This window comes from Trichosurus vulpecula, chromosome 5 (genome assembly GCF_011100635.1).
Source record: "Trichosurus vulpecula isolate mTriVul1 chromosome 5, mTriVul1.pri, whole genome shotgun sequence".
In the NCBI taxonomy this organism is placed as follows: domain Eukaryota; kingdom Metazoa; phylum Chordata; class Mammalia; order Diprotodontia; family Phalangeridae; genus Trichosurus; species Trichosurus vulpecula.
In genome coordinates this window covers 247,155,684-247,180,407 of record NC_050577.1, presented here as the reverse complement: position 1 = coordinate 247,180,407, position 24,724 = coordinate 247,155,684, and the positions used below count along the sequence as shown (strand labels likewise).

Genomic DNA, 24,724 nt, shown 5'->3' with positions numbered 1-24,724 from the left:
TAGAGGTACGGGGCAATACCCACTCTGGATCTATCTTAGCTTTTGTTATCTTCTTTATAAGAATAATAGGACTTATAGCTGAAGGGACCTTAGAGAACCCCAAGGCTAAACTCATTTTACAGAGAAGTTAAATAGCTTGACAAGGTTATACAAGGTCATATTAGTAGAGTTATGCTTTAAAAACCAAGGCTTATGATCTGAAATTACTTTGTATGCATTTTAGTGTTTGTGTGAATGGCATTTCTCCCCAGTGAAGTGTATGCTCTTTGGGGGCAGAATTGAGGTCGTTTATGTCTTTATATACCTAGCACAGTACGTGTTGTATAGTAGATTGAATTGTTGATTGAATTGAGTATCGATTGAATTGTCGATTCATAATAAATAATCGATTGAATAAATGTTGACTGAATTGAATCGATCCAGTTCTCTTTGCGCTAAGCATATTAATTTCTTTAGTTTTATTAGAACTCAGTGTCTCAGACAACTGGGATATAGAGAATTCCCTTTTCTGATGCTTTCTAGACGTAGGCTTCTGGGTGATAGTTCTAGGGCTGTAAGGGACCTCAGAGGTCTTCTGGTCTATCCCCCTACCTTTTTACAGATGGGGAGGCCCAGAGATGTTAATTCTGTGTTATTAAGCATCAGAAGCAAGATTTCAACCCAGGTCCTCTGAGGAAATGGCAAACCACTCCAAAGCCTTTGCCAAGAAAACCCCAAATGGGGTCACTGAAGAGTTGGATGTGACTGAAACTACTAAGCAACAAAAGAACCAATTATCATATTTTAAATAACTCCAAGGCAGCTAGGTGGCACAGTGAATAGAGTACCTGGCCTGGAGCCAGGAAGACCTGAGTTCAAATTTGACTTCTGACACTTACTAGCTGTATGACTCTGGGCGAGTCACTTTTAACCCTGTTTGCCTCAGTTTCCTCATCTGTAGAATGAGCTGGAGAAGGAAATGGTAAGCTACTCTAGTATCTCTGCCAAGAAAACCCTGAATGGGGGTCACAGAGAGTCAAACACAACTAATTGACCAAAAAAAGAGTGATTTTGTTGGTATAGAGAACTCTTGGGTTAGGAAACTCTTCCTGCTGATACAACTCAGCACCTTCTCTACAAATTATGTACTTAGGGAGTTGCCTAGAGTACAGAGATGGCTAACTATCAGATTTGAACTTACTTAGGTCTTCTTGGCTTTGAGTTCAGCTTTCTATCCATGTCTCTAATGCAACACTGAATGAATGGATGGATGGATGAAAGAAAAAGCATTTATTGAATGCTTACAATCTACCAATCACTGTGGATAAAAATGGAAAAAGTGATGTAATTCCTATCATCCAGAAGCTCACATACTACATGGTTAGGGGTGGGTGGGAGGAGAAAGATATAAGAGAAAATTCAGCTTCAGTTCAGATGGAAAGGCTAAGAACTCCACCTAATGGCTTAGTGATGGGTCTAGAAGTCCTTAGGATGCGTAAGGAGGTCAAATGACAGCAACAGGACTCTGATAGACATAGAGATATTAAGGCCTGGAGGACCTTAGAAGGCAGTAGCAGGACAAATGGGAAAGTCTAGGGGACCTCTGTCTCATCTGAAGAAATGGAGCTGTTCATTCCCATCTCATGCAAAGCATGTGAGTAGATGTGAAGCCAGGGCAAAAGGACAAGGAAAAGGAAAAGAGTTTTTCCATTAGTGGCAGGTCTTCCCTCTACCCAGGTATCCACAATGATCTTGCGATCATGAAAAGTGGGACTGAAAAGACTCAATGACAACAACATAGCTGAGATGGGGAGGAATTAAGAGGAGGAGGCCAAAAGGGTGTATTACACTGGTGCTGGTGGGTGGGCATCTTCTGGACATTCTAGATCGGTTCTGGGATGGCCCTGGGCAGGAGAGGGGGCAAGGAGGGGATGCAAGGGTGGGGTAGTGCCCTCCTCTCACAGATCCAGTGGTGGGAATTCAGTCAGTTCGCACCCATTGGGTAGAACTGGTACCTAATTTTATGTTGGGTTTGCCAAATTGGTGGGGATGGGGCCTGTGCTCACCACATCAGTGGTGGGGGTGGCACCTCGGCTTGGTTCCATGGAAAATGGGTTGTTAATTCATTTCGATTCCACCACTGCACAGATCCCTAAATGACCAGACATTGCTAAGAAACATGGAGGTTCAATTGAGCCAAAATGTCTGCCCGAGGTCTAATTACTCAAGGCCTTGTTGAGAAAGAAACCCCAGTTCACAGGTCAACCTTTTCAGCCCCATTTATACAGATAGATGGCTAGTGTTATGTCTGAATGTGAACAATGATGATAGCCAGAGCGGTTAGTGACCGGAAAAGAAACGGGGCTTCATTAAGGAAAACTTGAAATTGAACTCCTTGGTGCAGTGGAGCAGCAAGAGTGACTCTCCTTGCTAAACACACCTTTCGAGTGAGTTTTCAGTCGATGCAATCACTCCCAGTTCTTACCTAGAAGGGAGAGGGTGAGGAAGTTCAGGTGCCTTAGCCCCAGAACCTAAGAGGGGGCTGCTTTTAGTAATGCAGTGATGGAAAGAAAATGACTCTCAAAGGCAACTGTGACTACCCATGGCTCTCCATCGGAGTCAGTAAAAAACTCATTTTTCATACTATCATTAAGAAGATAACCTTTAAAACCACCAGACCCGGGGAGGATGTGTGATCTGGTGCAGAACATTTCAAGGAATTCCAGGGGACAGATGATTGAGAGCACAGATTACACTTTTCTCCTCCTCCTCAGTGCTTAGCTGAGAACAGTCTCCTCTTGGAAACTTCCAAATCTGCAACATTTGCCCAAGTTGGACTTTTGTACAAAGAATAAATATGAATAAAAAATGAAAGCAGATCTTGGTTCCTAGTGTGAAAATTAAGGAGTAGAGAGAAGCCCTTGAAATATTATGCCTTTTTTTTGGAGGGAGGAAGGTAGGGCAATTGGGGCTAAGTGACTTGCCCAAGGTCACACAGCTGGTAAGTGTGTCAAGTGTCTGAGGCTGGGTTTGAACTCAGGTCCTCCTGACTCCAGGGCTGGTGTTCTACTTACTGGGCCACCTAGCTGCTCCCAATATTAAGGCATTTTAAAGTAACCAACAATGGAATCAACCCAACAAATGTTGTAGTGGCATGGTAGACAGAGATTTGGCCTGAGATTCCAGAGGATCCAAGCTCAAGCTCTGCTGGTGACAAATACTGGTTGAGTAACCCTGGGCAAGTCACTTTCCCCCTTCTTCTGCCCCTCAAACAATTCTGTAAAATGGAACCTTACAGATCAGCTGCAAGGTAGAAGATTAATTCAATCTGAAGGTGCATTAAGAGAGGCATTGTACCCAGTACAGGGGAGGGTGATACTTTCCTGTAACATCCTGGTCAGACCACATCTGCAGTGCCATAGAGTTCTGGGCACTACATTTCAGGAAGGGTATTGGAGAAGCAATATGATACAATTGAAAATAGGCTGAATTTGGAATCAGAAGCTCTGGGTTTGAATCTTAGGTCTATTACTTACTACCTAAATGACCTTGGGCAAATCATCTAACCTTTCCAAGCCTCTGTTTTCTCATTTGCAAAAATAAAAAAGGGAGTTGGATTAGATAGTCATCTCAAGTACAGATAATTGGGAAAGCATCCAGAGGAGAGGAAACAGAATCATAAAAGATCTTGACTGAAGGAACTGGAGGTATTTAACATGGAGAAGAAAAGACAGTTTGTTGTAATAATCAAATGAAATGATGCATGTTAAGCACATGTAACCATGAACTATAGCATGTGTTTCAGTGGAAGGCGGACTGAGCTTGGAATTAGGAAGACTCATCTTCATTAGTTCAAATCTGGCCTCAGATACTAACTACCTGGGTGACCCTGGGCAAGTCATTTAACTCAGTTTGATCATCTGTAAAAGAAGCTAGAGAAGGAAATGGCCAACCACTCTGGTATCTTTGCCAAGGAAACCCCCCAAATGGGGCAGTTAGGTGGTTCAGTGGATAGACCATCTGCCCTGGAGTCAGGAGGACCTGAGTTCAAATGCAGCTTCAGATATTACTAGCTGTGTGATCCTGGACAAGTCACTTAATTCCAATTGCCTCTCTCCCTGCCTCAACCCCAGCAAAAAAGAGAAAAATCCCAAAAATGGGGTCAAAAAGAGTTAAATATGACTGAAACAATGGAATAACAACAAAAGCTGTGAACTCTGCTGTCAAAATATAAATTCAGCCCAAATTATAAACGATAGGACCGAGAGAATAATAGTGCTGAAAAGAAAACCAATGTCTCCTTGAAAAATGTTACATTTCCACTTTGTGGATGTATATGATGAGCTAATTCTGCAAGTTTTGCTTTGATAATCATTCAAAAGGCATCAAAGCAGTCTGCTTGTATTCGTGATGTGCTTGGAAAAGGCCCACAAAATTTTGTGGAAAACAGAGTTGGACAAATGACCACCTCACAAAGTTCAATCCCTGGGAGAAAAATAGTGTCTCTCAGATTTTGTGTGTCATCATCTGTTAAAAGAAGGCCCGGGAAATGGCTCTGATAAAAATCTCTTTTCTCCATTAATTCTGAGTCTCTGAATCGTGAAGCACTTTAGTGTTCACCTATTAAATACAAACTCTCCTATACCCCAGCCAAGCATGCTTAGCATTTTCTCTGGCCAGCCTCCAGTTGGCTGAAAACTTCAGAAATGCCAATGAGAAACACATTCCCCTTGACATTTTGGGATGTGAATCCAGATGTCTGAATCAATGGACTTTAGGATCTGCTGCCTCTAATGAACAGAGCCAAAAGCCACGGCAACCACAAGACTAGTGTGTTCTCCCTTCAAATACCTGCCAATTAACATAGAATCATTTTCCCTAAAGGCTTGTATTATAAGACTTTAATCCATCAGGAAGTTGGCCTTCCTGATGCTTGGAGATGTTCAGACGCTTGGAGGGCTAGTTACTAAGTCATTTTGGAAAAGGTGGAGAAGTGAAACCAGTCTGTTCAGTGCAGATTTGGACTCAGATCTGAATCCTGAATCTACAATTTATTACTTCCTAGCTTAATAGCCATCCCCTTCACCCTCACCCTACCATTTCTTGCTCCAACTCTGTCATTCCTTTTCACTGTGCCTTCTGGAGTTCTCATTCCATAATAAACAAACTTCCCCTCATTCTGGACCTCAGCTTCTCATCCTCCTTCCATCAACTTTCCCTCATCTGGTTTTCACCAGATGACACAGCATCCTTGGCTATTGTTGCTCGTATTGGCTGTGCCTTCTATCACGGTTGACCTTCTTCCCCAACACATTGGTATTGAAGGAAGGCTAGGGGAATCAGAATATTCCTTGCTCCCTATGGCAATTTTCACACTCTTCCTTTGCCACCATTACTCAGCAAACTCCTCTTTTGAAGTTCACTTTGAGATTGCCTTTGCTCTGACTTCACTTTCCTCCTTTCCCAGTGTTGATCTTATAATTAATTGATTTTATTTCACACCATTCTCTACTCTTTAATGCCTCTATCACTTGTCCTATCTCCATTCATCCCTTGCCAAACCCCAGTCCTGAATTATTCCTACCGTCTGCCTCCTCAACTCCTACCTACCTGCTGCTTAATAGATTTCAAGCAAGTCAGAACCATGATGCCTGGGTATGCTACAAAGTTATATTAATTAAACCCAACTGATTACCTACCTCACTCTGCACAGAAGCTATTCCAAACCTTTTCTCTTTAAGCCTACCATACTTTCCTCTTTCCCCTCTCTTTCTCTGCTGATAATTTTATTGATAAAATTGGGGCCATCTGAAATGAGCTCCCTCTTCTCCTGTTCTCTTTATTGTGAACCCCATTGATATAATTCCTTACTGTCTTTGAAAATGAGATGGCCCTTCTTAACAAAGCCAATCCCTTTACATGCAGCTTTAATCTCATCCCCTAGGACAAGACTTCAACATGTATTTTGATGCTACCTCAAACTTTCTTATTTCCAAGTTTCTCAACTTAATCATTTCCCAATGACCTTTTTTTCCATCCCACCTTAGCTGCACCAAGAGATGGTTGTACCCTTGATTTTGCCATCACCCACATTCCCATGTTCATGAACTCAGAAATTTCTTTATTTCACCACAATCTTTTAAAAAAAATCCTACTATTTCTTCTGCCTTATAACCCCTAACCCTGTTCTTCATCTTCTGCATGACTTACAATCCCTTCACCCTTCAGTTTTTCTCAGGCCATCAGCCCTGCACTAGTGACACTCTCCTCCCTTACCCATCCAGATCTTGGTTGGTGAACCAGTTCGACTCTTCCCTATTGTCTTTTATATATATATATATATATATATATATATATATATATATATATATATATATATATATATATATATATATATATATATATATATATATATGTGTGTGTGTGTGTGTGTGTGTGTGTGTGTGTGTGTATATGTATGTATGTGTGTGTGTATGGGTACACACACCAACACACATATGCCAGAAGTTCAAGAACTTCCATGGACTGAGAGATGACAAATCCTCATACTGCAAATACAGATCTCAAAATATATCCTTCCGAATTCAACCTATTAATTATACCTGTATATGCATGTATCTATGATATCTACATATCCATCTATACATCTCTCTCTATAGATCTCTCTGTGTGTGTGTGTGTGTTTGTGTGTATTTTTAACCACCAGCTCATGTTTTGCTAGGAATTTGGTAGGTGTAAAGTTTTTGAAGCCTGCATTCGTGGGTTACACAAGTTCTACCATTTCTTTCTACAGTTGCTGTTGATCATGATTAGACCATAACGGTCTTAAGACAAGTTGCTAGCCGGATTTTATCTTTTCATTTTTAACGTCCTATGGATTATTGTGCAGGTGAATAAAATAACTGCTTTCTGGAGTAGCTGAATAAAAACATGAAGACATAAGCTCATCTTCTGTGGATTCCCTGAAAGCATCCTTGGTGCAACTCCAGTAGCAGACAAGATGACAGGAATGAAATGTCGCTCGTCCTGTTCTCATAAGTTTTTGATTTCTTCTAGTAGCTACATTTGTATCTTGAAAGCTTGCAGATGATGAATATTTGGCAAGGTGACATCTTTAAAAACATTATTCTTGAGTTTAGTGAATGATTTATATAAAGTTGCTGCTGTTCAGTCATTTCAGTCATGAATGAATTTGTGACCCCATTGGGAATTTTCTTGGCAAAATACTGGAGTAGTTTGCCATTTCCTTCTTTAGCTCATTTTACAGATGAGGAAACTGAGGCAAGCAGGGTTAAATGACTTGCCCAGAGTCAAACACAGCTAATGAGTATCTGAGGCTGGATTTGAATTCAGGTCTTCCTGACTCTATGCCCCACTGTGCCACCTAGGTGCCCCTTTGTATAAAGTACATCAACACATAATTAGCCCATATTTGGTCTTCTTATCTCTTGGTAATATAATTTATTATTTTGTATGTAATATATATTTTGTATATGTATATTTTGTGTATATCATACTGTCATTTTATATATTATGTATAGAATGTGTTATATATTTGCATATATAAATTTATATATATTATATATAAATAAACACATATATAAAATTTTTGGTCATTTGCATAGAAAACTAATACAACAAAAATGCAAGTTGGATCAAATGAGAATCAGATGGCTTATACAGCATTAATATAATCAATGGCAGACCAGTGGCATCAAGGAAGATGACTGACACTCAAACTTCCCTACAAAGCTAGAGTGGTAGAGCCAGATAAGATCCGCAATTATTGGCTCCAGAGCATCACAGTGGTGCATAGATTACTAGCAAAAGCACTTTCCCTGCTTCCTCTCAGATGCAAGCCCAATCCCACATTTCTAAGCAAAGGTTATATATTTATATATACACCACATGTGTGTATGTATGTCTGGGTATACATATTTACATATGTGTGTGTGTGTGTGTGTGTGTGTGTGTGTGTGTGTAAAATCCTTACAATGGCAATAGCCACCACATCTACTGCTATTGGCAGATGTTGAAATATTTTAAAACTTTATCTCAAATACTGTGGAAGAAGGTATGCATTTGTGAATTCACCCATTGTGAATGGGTGTGCTGGTAAATATTTAACAACCAGCTCTCGGAAAAAAAAATACCCATTAGAATACACTTTTAAGTTTAATCTTCATTATTAATATTTTCTCTATCACATTCTCAAGGCCAGACAATCAATGAAACAATAAATCAATTCTCTAAGACTTTAAATTGTAAGGAAAGTGCTGGCCTGTATCGGTAGAGAGAGGTTTTTTTATCTAGAAATTGTCTATACCAACGAAATCACAGGTCTAGGCCCAACGCCTGTCCGCTACTTGGATTCATGGTGTTGTAAAGACTTTTTGGAATTCCACTCTGAGTATGCACATATCCTTTTCAAAATCATTTGAGCTAATCCTATGCTTGTCATCCAATTCGTTATGAGGTATAATTTTTGGACTTTGAATTAAGTAGAGGTTTTTAGTGACCTTAGAACCTTAAAGTTTTTCCCTCTTCAAATTTCAGTATCATCTTAATTTCTCTTCTTATTTCATCTAATCTAGAGTTAGTCATGAAGATTTTTTTTATGATTGCCTTATACTGCTCAGCAGTACATTGTTGTGTGACTTGGAGCCAAGGGTACCATTTGGCAAAAAGCAAAATGAATCCTTTGCCTATAACTGGTGAGATGTTTCCAACTGTTTTATGTTATACAAGGGAAACATTCATGTCTTTGAGACCATTTCTTGTGCACTGGTACTTTGCTCACTTTAGTGGTTAGGGTCACCTCAATCAGTCAATCAATAAACATTTATTAAGTGCCTACTATGTGCCAGGCACTATACTAAGCACTGAGGATACCAAAAGAGACAAAAGACAGTCTCTGTCCTCAAGGGGCTTACAATCTAATAACAGACACAACATACAAATATATACAAAGCAAGGTATATATAAGAAAAACAGGAAATAAAAACAGAGGGAAGGCACTGCAATTAAGAGAGGTTGGGAAAGGCTTCCTGTAGGAGGGATTTTGTTTGGAACTTAAAGGAAGCCAGGGAAGTCAGTAGGTGGAGTTGAGGAAGCAGAGAATTCCAGGCTGAACAGCTAGAGAAAATGCTACCAGGAATAGCTACCAGGCCAGCATCACTGGATTGGAGAATATGTGGCAAGGAGTAAGGTCTAAGAAAATAGGTAGAAGAGAGGGCTGGGTTATGAAGGGCTTTGAATACCAAACAGAGCTTTTTGTATTTGATCTTAAAGTTTCTAGGGAGTCACTAGTGTCTATTGAGTGGTGGTTGTGGGGGGCAGGTGACATGATTGGACATGTGCTTTAGGAAAATCGCTTGGTCGCTAAATGGAGCTCAGACTGGACTGGGGAGAGACTTGAAGCAGGCGGACCCACTGGCAGGCTATACTGGAGCATTTCTGGAAGGTGGGATATGGATATTTCTGATTTGTTCTGTTGTATCTCAACATTTTATGGCATCAGAATGATGGATCGCCACTCTGTGTTAAGCTTCTAATTACAATGTTTATGAGTATCGTCAGCCTTCAGAAGTGTGCCGCTCTATCTATTTCTAAGATTCAGAGTTGTTTCATCACAAAGAACAAGGTGCTAATACCATCAATGGCATAGTAAGAACCCAATTGACCAGAGTTACAACTGGTCTTGGAAGGGGTTGTCATTGTTATTGTTATGAGACATGGAGTTATAGCGGACAGAAAACTGCCCTCCAAGCTAGGAATATCTGGGTTCAAGTCCTGACTCTGACACATAACTAGCTATGTGTCTGTAGGCAAGTCAGGGAAGGTTTCAGCCTTCTCAGCAACTCTCTAAGATTAGAGTTCCAAGAGAAGTTGTCCGTTTACATTGGCAGAGGATAGTTCCTCACCTGGGAGTGCTGAAGTTGGAGTGCGGAAGAGCTGAGTTTGAATTCTGCTGCAGACATTTCCCAGCCATGTGACTCTGGGCAAGTCATTTTAGGTCGTTTAACCTCAGTTTCCTCGTCTGTAAAACAGGGAAGGAAATGGCAAACAACTCCATTATCTTTGTCAAGAAAGCCTCAAATGAATTATGCCCAAAGGGCTATAAAATCATGCACACCCTTTGGCCTAGCAATACTACTACCAGGTCTGTATCCCAAAAGAGATAAAAGACAAAAAGGATCTATATGTACAAAAATATCTATAGCATCTCTTTGGGTGGCAAAGAATTGGAAATTGAGGGAATGCCCATCAATTGGGAAATGGCTGAACAAATTTTGGTACGTGATTATGATGAAATACTGTTGTGCTATAAGAAATGATGAGCAAGATGCTCTCAGAAAAACCTGGAAAGACTTACATGAAGTAATGCAAAGTGAAATATTCTGTTTACAAAGTAACAGTAACATTGTAAGATGATCAGCTGTGAATGACTTAGCTATTCTCACAATACAATGATCCAAGACAACTCTGAAGGATTTATGATGAAAAATGCTATCCATCCCCAGACAAAGAACTGATGCTGTCTGAATACAGATTGAAGTATACTTTTTTACTTTATTTTTCTTGAGGGTTTTTGCCTGCCTTCTCAATGAGGAAGGTTGGGGAGGGCGGAAGGGAGAAAATTTGGAACTCAAAGTTTAAAAAATTAATGTTAAAAATTGTTTTTATGTGTAACTGGGGAAAAATAAACTACTAAATAAAAAAAATCACAGATCACTCAGTGAAAAAAAAAGAAAACCCCAAATGGGGTCACAAAGGGTCAGACACAAAGGAAGAAAATGATCAAAAATGGGGATAACAGTTTTCTCTGCCTTGCTGGGGTTTTGCGGGCATCAAATGAGATCACATATATAAATACTTTGTAATGTAAACACTGCTACTACCAGTCATCATAATCATCATTTGTTATAATGATGAAATCATATCCTATTATTATGGTGGTCCCCATTGCCTAGATCACCATCTATCGCTGATTCTGCTACCTGGGGAGGGTGGAAAACTGATAGGATAATTATTAAAATTTTCTCCTAAGTCTAACTTTCTAGCACTAATGGTTTGTTTTCTTAACGACCTGGAATTCTGCTTAGTCCTTTCCTTAACACTCATGCCTTCAAACACACTCTAAGGGGTGTAGAGAGGGGCTAGGGGAATCTTTTTCTTTTCTTTTCTTCTCCCCTACCATGAAAGGCCCATGTCATTCTCAATCCCAGTTAAATGATAACTCAGTCCAGCAGCTTTCTTTGAAGTTGGGAATGCTCTCAGATAGGCCCAAGAAGAGCTATAAAACCAAAATAGCCAGAGGGCATTTTAGCAAAATTATCCATTTATTCTTGAGAGCCTCTAAAAAGATATAGCAGTTAAAAAACACAAACAAAAATCTGGGCTAACACTTCAGTGGAAAACCGCCTACATCAACGCATTCTTCAATAAAGGCTGCTTTCTGCTGATGCTTCCTTCCCCCCCACCCCAACCAACCCCCCACCCCATGTCGCTCTCATATTTGATCATCAATTTTCCGCAAGGTTTGGTATAATGTCTCCTCAGTGCTTGGGCTTTTCTGTTTTATTTTATTCTACAGCAATTCTTAACCTACTAAAATGTGTTTTCTTTTTGCTTTTCAGGGTCACAGTTTATTAGTTGAAATAATGATACTCGCAATACCATTACTACTCTACACTGTATTGGATCAATAGGAAAAAAGGGCTCTGAAGTCGGGAGACTTGGGTTCGATTTCTTGCCCTGACACTAACCAGTTGGGCAAGTGTGGGTAAATTGCTGCTCCTCTTGGAGTCTCAGTTTTCTCATTTGTAAAATGAATATAATGAGACTTCCACTAGCTATTTAATAGATTTGTGAGCCAAGTGTTTTGTACACCTTTCATTGTTGTTCAGTTGTTTCAGTTGTGTCTGACTCTTTGTGGCCCCATTTAGGGCTTTCTTGGTAAAGATGTTGGAGTGGTTTGCCATTTCCTTCTCCAGCTCATTTTACAGATGAGGAAACTGAGGCAAACAGGGTTAAGTGACTTGCCCAGGGTCCCACAGCTAGTAAGTATTGGAGGCCAGATTTGTCTTCCTGACAAAGATGAGTCTTTGTGACTCCAGGAATGGTGCTCTGCCCATTGTGGCACCTAGCTGACCTACTGTATACCTTACAGTAATAATAAAAACAATAGCTAGCATTTTTATGGCGCTTTAAAGTTTACAAAGTCCTTTACAAATATCATCTGGTTAAATTCTCACAACCATCCTGTAAGGTAAGGATTATTAGTATCCTCATTTTATAGATGAGGAAATTAAAGCTGTGAGGTTAAGTAACTTGGCCAGGGCCCCTCAGGTGGTAAAAGTCTGAGGTAAGATTTGAACTCCAAGTAGAACATTCTATCACCTATGCTACATAGCAGACTCTCTAAACATGCGATATAATTGGGTTATAATTGTTATTCTCTCCCTCGTAGGAAGGCTAACTGTCACTTGGAGGGCCAGTGATTTTGGAAAGGCTGAGAAATGGATTCTAGGGACTTTTCCCCCATTATTACTTTTACTCAGTATTAGATCCAGTAAACATTTTGAAATAGATACATCTTCCTATTAGGACCTCTTCTCTTTCTTTCTTGAAACCTGTTCTAAATGCACAATATTGCTTTCCTAACTCAGGTTGAAAGAAAGGTCCTATCGTATCCAGCAAAGCTAGGTATAATTCTGAATGAAAAAAAAATGGATATTTAATGAATTGTCAGACTTTCAGGATTTTGTTAAAAAAAAAAACAACCTGAACTTAATAGAAGATTTGATGTACAAGACCCAAAAGAAACATAAAGTACATACCAAAAGCTAATTACAAGGGACTCAATAAGGACAGACTGTTTACCTTTTATGTCTGTAAGTAAAAAGTATGTATAAGATTATTAGTAATTGGGCAGTTTGCAAGAAAGATTGCAGTAGACCTGCATATGATATGATTTTTAAAAGTAAAACTGTTTAGGAACAGCTAAAAAGAGTAATTATCTTATACAAATGAGGTGTGAGAAGAAGAACCAACAAAGAGGAATTAGGTGGGGTGGAGGGCTGGAAGTTCTGGAAACCTTTCATTGGGAGTGGGTTCAAGGGGGAATAATACATATATATCCAGAAGAGTATAAAAGTCTTCTAAATTCAGAAAGAAATCCCTATTCCCCTTAGGGATAGGGAAGGTAGAAAGGATAAGGGAGGGATTTTTAGCGGGGAGGGTGAGGGAATAGGTCAAAGCGGGGTATAGAAAAGTGTTTAGATTAATGGGAATGGGAGGATAAGGGAGGGATTCTGGGGGTGGGCTGGTGTAAGTAATAGGAGAGCAAGGTAGGGGATAGAAGTAAAGTAGAGGAGTCAGGAGGAATGGGAAATAAGAGATACATACAAACATAAAACAAAAATCAGGAGTAGAATTTGTTAGGAAAAGTATATGAATATATTTGTATTTATGCGTATATATATATATATGTGTACATATATCTATATCTATATCTACATATAAATATATCTGAGCTTAATTATAGCCTTGGGCAGGGGAGTGGAAAGAAGGGACAAAAAGTAAAAAGTGCACATCAGAGAACAAAAGAAAATTTAAGAGGAAGCAAAGAAAAGATGGACAGCTCTCAATGCAATGAGTGGTATTTATTATATAGGCTTTCAAAAAACAAACAAAGAAAAGAAAGTTCTAATAAATGAGGTTAGAGTCAGGATGACCTGATCTCAAATCCCACCTTAGACTGCTTACCAACAAGGTGACCCTGGACAAGTCTTTTAACTTCTCAGCCTCAGTTTCTTCATCTATGAAAAGGTGATAATAGGAGCACTTTTCTCATAGGATTGTTGTAAGGATCAAATGAGATAATGTGTGCAAAGGGCTTTATAAAACTAAACATTTTACATAGATTTGAACTATTGTGGTTACTTCCATACAGAAAGAATATAATGATAGAACTCATGACACTGTGGCACCTGAGTGTGTATTGTGCCGTGTGTGTGTGTGTGTGTGTGTGTGTGCATGTGCACATGTGTGTGTGTGTGTATGTGTATGTATGTGTGTGTGTGTGTGTGTGACATGGTCCTTTCAGGGCCTAAACAATGATTTAGGTTATTTGTTTGATCACTTTCTGCAAAAAGGCCTTTCCTGGTTCCTCCTTTCCCTCTACGCCGAGTCTTCCCAATGTCTTCCCTCCGAGATTACCTTCTACATTGGGTAAATGCTGTACATTGTTAATTTTTCACGTTGTACCTGCATTTGAATGTGAGCTCCTTGAGGGCAGGGACCATGTTTTTGCCCTTCTATGTTTCCCCAGTGCCTGGCTCATAGTAAGCACTTATTACGTATTCAACAACTGACTCACTAGCTGTGTGACCCTGCTAAGTAATTTTAAACTGTTTGCCTCAGTTTCCTCATCTGTAGAATGGGGATAATAAAAACACCTACCTCCCAGGGTTATTAGGAGGATCAAATGAGACGATACTTATAAAGGACATAGCACAGCGCCTGCTACACAATGCGTGCTGTATAAATGTTGATTTCAGCTGCGTCCAACTCTTTGTGACCCCATTTGGGGTTTTCTTGGTGAAGATCCTGGAGTAGTTTGCCATTTCCTTCTCCAGGTCATTTCACAGATTAGGAAATTGAGTCAAACAGGGTTAAATGATTTGCCTGGGATCACACAGCTAGTGTCTGAGACCGAATTTGAAGACTGAGTGAAGATGAGTCTTCTTGACTCCAGGCTCAGTATTCTATCCACTGCACCCCCTAGCTACCCACATAAAGGTTAGGTAGTAGTAGTAGTAGTGGTAATAGGAATAGGAATAGGAATAGTAACAGCAGTAACAGCAGTAGTAGTAGTAATAGTAATAGTAGCAGTAGTAGTAATGGTAATAGTAGTAGTAGTAGTAGTAGTAGTAATAGTAGTAGTAGTAGTAATAATAATAATAGTAGTAGTAGTAGTAATAGTAGTAGTAATAGTAATAGTAGTAGTAGTAGTAATAATAATAATAATAGTAGTAGTAGTAGTAGTAATAGTAATAGTAGTAGTAGTGGTAATAATAATAGTAATAGTAATAGTAACAGCAGCAGCAGTAGTAATAGTAATAGTAGCAGTAGTAGTAATGGTAATAGTAGTAGTAGTAGTAATAGTAGTAGTAATAGTAATAGTAGTAGTAGTGGTAATAATAATAGTAATAGTAACAGCAGTAGTAGTAGTAATAGTAATAGTAGCAGTAGTAGTAATGGTAATAGTAGTAGTAGTAGTAATAGTAATAGTAGTAGTAGTAGTAATAGTAATAATAATAGTAGCAGTAGTAGGAGTAGTAATAGTAGTAGTAGTAGTAGTAGTAGTAGTAGTAGTAGTGGCAGTTGTAGTAGTAGTAGTAATAGTAATAATAATAGTAGTAGTAGTAGGAGTAGTAATAATAGTAGTAGTAGTAGTGGCAGTTGTAGTAGTAGTAGTAGCAGCAGCAGCAGCAGCAGCAGCAGCTCCAGTGATACAGGTGGCAACACAGTTATGCCTGCCTATCCCATGTACTTTTGTCTCCCAATAAATCCCCCAAGGGAGGGTCCATCTACCATGTGGAGGTCTTCTTGTTCTTTTGACATTGCATGGGTACTAGTGGAATATGTGAGTTATCCTGCTATCCCTTGCTCTTGCATATGGTCAGTCCATCTTATTTCTCTCTGATAAAATACTTTAGAAAACCTCTCCTTGCCTCTTTGTTTGTAAGGTATCTTAGGGTGCTCACACCCACTATATGCCTCTCCATTGACCTCTGGATGAGCCTTAATTTCAAGTCGTTGGAGGCTTCATGGCCTGCAGCTATACAAGATCACCAGAAGACTGTTGGTACAAAAATAAAAAAAGACTTGCTTCGGGGGAAAAATCCCTTGACACCATTAAAAAAAACTGTGCTTGTCAATCCAATGAATTCATGTTGTGGATAATACTTGAACCTCAGACTCCTCTTTTCCTTTTTGAGATTTATAAATATAGATTATGTTGTTCTCCATATAGAAAGCAACAACAGAATTATAGGAAATTTATTTTAGGTTAAATATAAGGAAACTTCAGCTACTCAAAACAATCTCTATTAACAACAAAAAATGTTATTTTAAGAATTTGTAAGTCTAAAAATGTTATGTATTTCCTGGCTCCTTTGATAATTTTTAAAACTTATTTTATTGAAGTCTTTTGTTTCTGCATCATGTTTTATTTCCCATATCTATACATCCTTCCCTACCTAGTAAGACACCTCTCATAGTAAAGATTCAGAAAGAAAGAGGGGGAAAAAAGCAAATCAGTAAAACCAACACATGTATTGATCATATCTGACATTCTATGCAATATTTTACATACATAATCCCCAACCTCTGCAATGAGAGGAGGCAGATATGTCTGTTCAGCTCTTCTCCTAGGGCAAGTTTGAGCATTATAATTACATAGTATTCAATTTCATTTCATTGTTCTTTCTGTTTACATTGTTATTGTTATGGGGTATCTTTTTCCCTGGTTCTGCTTACTTCACTTGTATCAGTTCATATAAATCTTCCCATGCATCACTGAATTCTCTCTAGTCAATATTTCTTATATCACAGTATTATTCTATTATATTCATGTACCATAATTTGGTTAGTTGTTTCACTTACAGTTAGGTCTGTACAGTTGGGGCTCTGTGACCCCACTTAGGGTTCTCTTGGCAAAGATACTAGAGTGTTTTGCCATTTCTTTCTCCAGTTCATTTTACAGATGAAAAAATTGAGGCAAACAGAGTTAAGTGACTTGCTCAGGGTCACACAGCTAGCGTTTGAGGTGAAATTTGAACTCAGGTCTTCCTGAATCCAGGCCCAGCACTTTATTCACTGTACCACCTAGTTGCCCTTCATTTGTCTAGCCATTTCCTCAAAATGGCACTTACTTTGTTTCCAGCTCCCCAGTACCACAAAGGTGCTATGAACATTATGGTATATATGGAGCTTTTCTTTTTGTCTTTGACTACCCTGGAGGTATGTGCCTACACTGAGATATCTGGGTCAAAAGTTCTATGACTTCTTAAACAAAGTATATTGAGCATAGGGATGGACTGTGGTGATATAGTAGAAAAAGTGAATAGCAAAACAGATAGGGCACTGGACTTGGAGTTAGGAAGAACTGGAAGATGGTCGATAGCAGCTGGTACACAGTAGGTGCTTAATACATGCTTCTCAACAATCTCTATGGTCCCATCTGATCTTCTACTTTATAAACATTTTCTTGATGACTCAGGATCATTGTCAATCAATAAGTCAAGAAATATTAAGTACCTACTATGTGTCATCCATTGTGCTAGATGCTGAGGATAGAAGTATCAGGAGTGAAACAATCTCAACTGTCAAAGAACATAAAAAATCAATGACTATATTGTGCTCTAACACACTGATGCCCTTAGAAACAATTGAGATATGTAGGGCAATTTGTCTTCATGCAAAACGGCCCCAGATTGCTCTAGTTTTAAAGACCTCGTGTCTGCTTTTTAGAGTTTTTCTGATTTTTTGGTAACTTATCAGTGTGCCTATCAGATAGCTAAGTGGTGCAGTAGATAGAGTTCTGGAGTTGGAGTCAGGAAGATCTGAGTTCCAAACCTGCCTCAGATATTACTAGCTACGTGACTATGGGCAAGTCATTTAACCTCTGCCTACCTCAGTTTCTTCATCTGTAAAATGGGAATAACACTAGTGCCTACTTTAGGTTATGGGTTTGTTGTGGAGATCAAATGAGATAACATACAAAGTATTTTGTGCGTCTTAAAATCCTACATTAATACTAGTTACTGTTATTTTATTGTTATAATCATTACTTATAACAGGCTCTCACTTGCTTCTCTAATTCGCAATGGGTAGAAGTCAAATATCTAAGTTCTTTAGCATTTCATGTAAAGGAGGAGTAATTGAGTTTGCGAGAAGATCTGAGCTTCTGTCCTCCCCAAAACACATGTAAATTTAAAGGAAAAGACAGTAGTGTCTATTTGGTTTGCTCAGAGGCTCGCTTTCTGGGTCTCTGCTAAGTTCTAGCTAGGGGAGGGGTCATTGTACTTGTTTTTTCTTTCAAAATCAAATCCCCCCTTTCCAATAATGCCTAAAGATTATATTTTTGAAGGTATGGCTTTTTAAAAGTGAGAGGAGAGAAAAGGAAGACCAAATATATTTATTGTCTGTTCCTACCTTACTGTTTTTCATTCATTCATACTTGGATTTGACGTATTACTTTCTGCCTAGGGCTATTCTAAGTACCAAGAAAGAAGAGAAAGAGATAGCAGGCTCTGCCTTCAGGATTCTGCAATCTAGCAAACCAGTTCACCTGAGTCAGGAAGATCTGACTTCCAATTCTGTCTCAGAGATTAAGTCACTTAGCCACTCTGTGCCCTCAGCTTCCCCTTCTGTAAAATGGGAGATAATAACACCACCTTCTACTTCACAGAGTTGTTGTGAGGATCAGATGAGGTAATAACTGTGAAGTGCTTATTACATGACAAGCATTTATATAAATGTTACCTATTAGCTTTCAGTGTAAGATGAAGTTTAGGGAAAGCTTTGTATACATTCTTCTATTGGGATTTGGATAGAAGTAGGCAGAGAAGAGAATGCTCCAGGGGGCATCTGAATGTCAAGTTATTGTCTCAGCAAGTACCCCCACAAGTCACATATCTCTTTAGGGGGACACTTTGTTGTATAATTCACAGTCTCTGTTATTTTGTCCCAAACATGGTAGTCAGGTGTTGACTAAGTTATTGGGTATTTGACCAAGGGCGATCTACCTTGTGTGGTCATACCCAGTTTCTCTAACTCTCTGGGTCCCCCCTTTTGAGTAGGTAACTTTTCAGTTATGCTGGTAATGAACTACCAAGCAATGATCTGAAGATGGCAGCATTGGGTGATCAATTTCATTTTCTTATTTAAACATACAGAGCATCACTTAACACACGCCTGTGATTATAGTAAAGTACTACGAAATCAGGTTGTCAAGTTAGGAATCTCCGTTTCCATCTCCATCTCCCCTTCACCTAATTTCTCTAAGTGATTCTGTCTCTCCCCTTTCTCCCTTCCGTCCCACATGGAATAGAAAAAAATTTCATACAAAACAGGAGAATCTGGGAATGTTCAGGGCTAAATGAGGAGATCGGTCCTCTTTAAGCCAGGCGTTCTTCCTAATCTCTTTAGAAGTATTTGTATTAGTGGTCAAATACTAGAGATGGTCTTTTGGCCATCTTTGGGGTATGCAAGGTGCAGAGTTTTTGAAAACCTGCAGTGCTAGTATTGGAGGCAGCATGGTGTAATAAACAAAGAGCTGTCATAGAAGCCAGGAAACTCTGAGTTCAAGTCTTGCCCGTGACACATACTAACTTTATGAATCTGGGCAAATCGTTTTACCTTTCTTGTTCTAGCTAACTTTCTAAGATTCAGCTGAAGATACCGACCTAGGAAGATAGAGTTCCTCACTGGGAAACCAGTGAAATCACAATTGTGCACAGAGTCCATATCCCTTCCCAGGTAATGCCAAAAGAAAGAAGTATCTGATGTAAAGAGGAGTTTGGGGAAAAGGAAGCCGTTTAAAATATTTCTCACTCATCCTGAAATCTTAGGACTGAAGAGGACAGCAAGGATCATCTAATATAGCTCTTCCCTCTGTTTTTCAGCTGGACTGAAGAGGTATAAGTCTAAATCTGGACAAAACTTGGGGCATCAGCAATTCTAGTTTGCCCCCCTTCTTAATCGTCCTGTCTGTGAGACTCTGAAGTCTAGGTTTTTGTTGGCAGCGGAGACAGAGACGTCAGAATGTGGCGTGTTCTAGCAAGATAATCATACACATTTTACTGACTCATTAACTTCAGGTACTATTTATTACTGGAATTTTAATATCTCCCTTCATCAGTTAGCATACATGGAACTCACAAATGGAAAGAGACTCTTTTGGCAAAATATCTACTTCTTGAAGGAGGGAGGGCCCAGGAAGGAGATGTTGAAGGGTCTGCTGGGAGAGGAGAACAGCAGGAGAGGTGCTGAAGGAAAAAGCAGATAAGAAATCAGCAGATGGAGTGAGGGGTGGAAGGTCACAGTTGCTGGAATGCCTCCCAGAACAGGTATGGGTCCAGGAGCCTTTTTGAGAGATGGACGGGAAGTCATATGGTATCTATTTCCCGAGACACTGGCCTACTTATAGAAACGCAGAGACCAAAGGCATTGTGGGTGATGCATTTGAGGCTGAATCTTGATTCACTTTGAGTGCTGACCTTTTGAGACTTGCCCCTGACTAACAGGTATGCAGGCATGACTTAAAATGAAGATGAAGTTTTAAATGTGTTTGAAGGTCTCAGTGGGCATTTTCAACCAGTTTCCTCTAAGGTTAGCTCAGACTGTTTTGATTTGGATCATGAAGCATGCCATTTGGCTCCATTCCTGTCTTTGTACTTTATAACATGCCAACTCTTTTGTAAGACAGACCCAGAGCTGGTTCTGGGCAGTAGGATGCTGTGGGTTTTTAAAAATTTTTCATAGCACGTTTTTCCTTCACAGTAATCACATAGAAGCAGTCTGGCATAGTAGACAGTGAGCTGGGCTTAGAGACAAGATGACCTATGTTTAAATTCTGCCTCGGATGCTTATTAGCCATGTGACCATGGGGCAAGTCACTCAGTTTCTATGTATATTCGATAATAGCTCGTTAGGATTTAGAATCCTTAATTTGGAGTCATAGGACCAGGGTTCCAATCTCAGTTTTGCCATTTGTTGTCTGTGTGTCCCTGACTGGGCCTTGGTTTATTTACCTGTAAAATAGGGAGGTTAGGTTAAATGACAGCTAAGATTCCTTCCAGCTTTAGCTCTATGATTCCATGTTTTCGATGGGGTTGATATCTGCTTTGGTGGAAAGAGAGGTTCTACCCTTGGAAGTCCCTCTGCTGACAAAAATCAGTGTGAATGCATTTATTAAGTATTTACTATGTGCCAGGGGCACCTAGGTGGCTCTATGATTCTGTGCTTTAGATAGGCGTGAGATTTACTTTGGTGGAAAGGTTCTACACTCTAAAGTCCCTCAGCTAATAAAATTAAAAAACCTAAAAGGCATTTATTAGGTACTTACTGTATGCCATGGGTACCTAGGTGACACAGTAGACAGAGTGTTGGGCCTGGAGTCAGGAAGACTCATCTTCCTGAGTTCCAATCCAGTCTTAGACATCTACTGATTGTGTGACCCTAGGCAAGTCACTTAACCCTGTTTGCCTCAGTTTCCTCATCAGTAAAATGAGCTGGAGAAGGAAATGGCAAACCACTGTAGAATCTTTGTCAAGAAAACCCCAAAATGGGGTCATGAAGAGTCAGACACAACTGAAAACAATATATCAAGCCCTGTGATAAACACTGGGGCTACAAATAGGAAATCTAGGTAACCCTTGTTCTCAAAGAGGTCACACTCTTAATTGGGTGGGGTAATGCATATAAGTACAGCTACAGGACTGAGAAAGTCCCAGAAGTCTAAGGGCATAGTAGTGGAATGAATGGCAAAACCTTGGGGTACATCAGAAGTTTGTTACAATGACTGTGGGATGTAATGGGTGTAGAAACAGGGCAGATGATAAGAAACACTCTTACAGAAAGCATCACCTAAAAGAGGGCATTTGGGTATGGCCTAAGTTATGTAAAGGAAGGGAATGTGATTTCTTCCCCTCCTACTTCGTATAATTTGGTTGATGTAGTCACATGATTTAATCACTGATCCAACAATTTCAAAGTGGTAATGAGGTGTTAAAATAACTGTAAAATTGTGGCCATACACAGGGATCCTTTTACAGAGTATGAAAGATTGAGTCAGAAGGGAACAAAGTAATTGACTGAGCAAAAAATTTAGTCATACCTTTGGGAACTTTTAGTTTGGAACTTAAAAAAGTAAACAAAAATTAAATTAGATAGAAAGAAAAACAAAATGAAAAATAGTCAAACCTTGGATTGTAGGTTCTGCAGTGTTTTGGGGATGAGACCCTTCAAGGGGAAGAAGAGGTGATTCCTCTCCCCATCCCAGCCCATTGGTCATGATGTAGAGCAGTGATTTACCCAGAAGGAGACGCCTTAAGCTACAGTTAGAGAGTTTGTGCAAGAGAGTTTTAGGCACATTTGAGGGAGTAGAGATGCACATTCTAGATAGACGCAGATACAGGAAAGCAATTACTCTAGGGGGTGAGAAGAATTGAGGATTGTAATCCATGGCAGAAGAAAAGAGAACTGATTAGAGACTGAAAAGAATTGACAATTGAGAGCCAATTTGTGTGGAGGAATAGACCTTGGGATCCCAACTGCGCACTATTTTGTGGTTGTTGTTGGTCCTTCATTCTTGAAGAAGACCAATGACTTCAGGAAGATGATGTCTTCACTTGCCAGTGAATGGATTTCAGTGAGGCAGAACTGTGCAGTCATCAACCGCACTCTCTCCTCCAGACTCCAATGGTAAGACATAAGTCAAGATTACTGGCGATGGCTCAGGATGCAATGGGAGACCTTGGCATTTTTAAGCTAAGGTCTTTCCCAGGTCTCAGTTTATCTGAGGTAACTCCATTAAATGCTAGGTCAGAATCGAGATAAAAGACGACCTAGTCTGCCTTCCCAAAAGAATCACTCTGGGAGGGCAAGGCCCTCAGAGTTTGTACAAACTTTCCAGTGGAGATACTATGATAAAAGGGAGTGGTATGAGGACTTTGAGGAGAGAAAAGACTTCTAGGCTCTGAATTACCAGGAGTTGTGAGTTGCCTTTGCCACATCATCCTTACATCATTTTGATTAGGAGAATAAAATATTCAAAATTAAACTAAGGATCAATTAACTCGCATGTTAATTGGAATGTGGAACAAGTTACTGATGGTTTGAAATAATTATTCTTTCCCTTTATCTCAGGAGTTTTTAAATACCTCTCTTTGCCAACACATTTACTGCTATCTATCATTACTAGGGCAGGACCCGGCTAATTCCATGTAGTGTTTACACTTCAAAGTCACTACTTCTCATTTTTCTCTCTGAGCAAAAGTGTAACTGTTTATACAGTTTCAGCAGTAATTCTAGCTTATTTAGGTTGAACCATGATCTCATTAATGGATTACTTTTCCAAACCAGCAGGGTTAATTTTGGATTTCTTTAACATTCACTCAATCAACACGCAGTTGTTAAGTGCCTACTATGTTACTATGAAACTCCCATTTCATTGCATTTCTGGCAATTATTCAAAATTTAGGCTGCTGATGAAGCCTTCTCCTAACTCCAGAGGTTCCTAAATTTTCTTGATTCATGGAACTCTTTTTTTTAATGGTATTGCTAGGCGAAAAAGAAATATCTAACCATTTATTTATTTAGTAGTTAGATCTAGACAACTTATTAAGTATTTATGTCTTGGCACCTAAGCAGCAGTTTGAAAAAAATAACACATATAAATTGAAAAAAATTAAAAAAAATTCATTCTTAATCAACCACAATTACTTACTAATAGGATATATGTACCTCTTGGGCAATGCACAACTCCTCATACCTTGGAATCAGATTGGATTTTGCCACCCTCATTTCGGGTCCCACATTGATTTTCCTACCTTACTTTTTTTTTTTTAAAATCACAGCAACCACCTAAAACCCAGCCTCCCAATGATGTGATATAGAGTGATCTAATGTTGAAACTGTGAGCTACCTCAAGCTACTAAGTGGGCACAATGTCTGATAGATGTTGTGATGTCTTCCCCTGGGGTAGTGTTCTTGTGAGTTTTGCTTAGGTGCCCCAAGAGTGCTGTGGATGGAGCACAGTTTGGGAACTGGTCCTAATAGAAGATCTCTAACGTTCTTTCCTGTTATAAATTTTTAAATCTGTGATCTTTCTTCCTTCCTCCTCTCATTCTTCTCCCTTTCTTCCATCTCTCTTCTTCTTCCCCATTTTCCTCTTCTTCCTTCTCCTCTTTCTTTTCCTTCTCCTCCTCTTCTTCTTTCTCCTCCTTTCCTCTTCCTCCTCTTTCTTCTCTTTTCCTCTTCCCCCTCCTCTTCCTTTTCCTCCTTTTTCCTCCTCCTCTTCCTCTTTCTCCTTCTTCTTTCTCTTCTCCTCTTTTTCCTGTTCCTTCTCCTCCTCTTCCTCTTTCTTCTCTTGTCTGGCTATATGAGTCAAAATAAAAAATCATAATCTAGAAAGTTTGGTCATCAATAAACATGTTGGTGTTGCTTTCTTATTGTTGAACCACCATTGTAAATTAGATATGTTTGCAAGTCTCATGAACTTATTCAGGCTGCTTACTAAATTCCATGCTACCTTTTATTTCACTGTTATTGAGAGGACAAGACTAATGTTTACCTTATGGGCTAATTGCACTATGTGCAATTTTTCTCTCTGCATATAGTTGTTATATTACAGGAGAAATCATATGACCACAGTGAGATCCAATGTGGAGAATAATGAGGTTCTACTCTATTATCTTTGATAACTGTTACGGGCTTCCGAAGTCTCGTAACTATGCTCGGGGTTCCCCCCAAGCCCCAGGCCTTTGCCTAAGCAAAGGACCTGATCTCGCCGACAATGTATGGGGCGGGAGCTGAAAGATGGTGAAGGACTCCGTTTATTATTTCAGCAAGCAGCACATTTATATCTTTAGTGACGTAGGTACATTCTTTGGTTACGTGGGTGAAGGACAGGTAAAATTCAATTCACCTGGGAACTAGGACCGCCCCGACT

The 24,724-nt window shown here is 39.4% G+C and overlaps 1 protein-coding gene across 2 annotated transcripts in view; it reads left to right on the top strand.

Annotated features, from left to right (window-relative positions):
- TPH2 (tryptophan hydroxylase 2) overlaps nucleotides 1-24,724 on the top strand; it is a 138,060-nt gene that overhangs the window by 88,165 nt on the left and 25,171 nt on the right. The gene's annotated exons all lie outside the window — the stretch shown is intronic.